Source organism: Wasmannia auropunctata, unplaced genomic scaffold, assembly GCF_000956235.1.
Source record: "Wasmannia auropunctata unplaced genomic scaffold, wasmannia.A_1.0 LD336103.1, whole genome shotgun sequence".
In the NCBI taxonomy this organism is placed as follows: Eukaryota; Metazoa; Arthropoda; class Insecta; order Hymenoptera; family Formicidae; genus Wasmannia; species Wasmannia auropunctata.
In genome coordinates, this window is record NW_012026787.1 from 1,799,839 (window position 1) to 1,800,782 (window position 944).

Sequence of the window (944 nt, forward strand, 5' to 3'; positions counted from 1 at the left end):
AATAATAGCAATATTTATGAAAATTGTCAATCCAATGGCAATTCAATTTATTTTCATTCATTCATATAAATGATTTATTAATTTATATAAATCAATAAATGATTAATAAAAATAAATTGGACTGCCACTTATTTATTCTTTTGAATATAAATATTTTGCAATCTCAATAGCTTTGCTTTATCTTCTGTGTGTGCGTACGTGTATGACCTCAAAAGGACAAAAACAAAGACGAGTTGCTACGCTGGTTGTTCTGGTTGATCGTACGGATTTAAGTGAGGAAATAATACGAAATAAACACTTTTCTCAAGGTAAGATTCGTCAAATTAATTGATTAACAAACACTTAATGGGTTTCTAAAGTACTTTGTAACCTCAAAATGTGAAATTGTTAAAATATACAAATAACAATATATTTTGCTTGTGTACTTTTCAATGTGTAGTTTTTAATTGAATATTAAATTAGATTTATAAAAGTTTATAACAAATTTATAAGTTTTATAACAGATTTATAAAAGTTGTCAGTCCAATATAGCAGTGCAATTTATTTTCATTGATAGTTTGTTGATTTATATAAATCAATAAATCATTATTAAAAATAAATTAAACTGCTATTTAATTATTTTTTTGATTAAAAATATTTTGCAACATTAATAACTTTGTTTTATTATTAATTTTTTAAATTGTTTTATTTAACGTCTTTTAATTAATTATATTTATAAAGAAGTAAATAAAAAGTTAATAAAATGAGGTACGTGCTCTTCCGCAGGTTATGAATTGTATTAAAAAATCTAGTCATATATATTCTGATCGGCATAAACGTCGTTTAATTCAACAATAAACCACATCCAATTTACACCGAATTTTTGAACAAGCAATATTTCATAGAGACGACGAAAATATTGATCAACATTTTCCAACTGAACAAGAGTTTTGTCTTGAAAATAT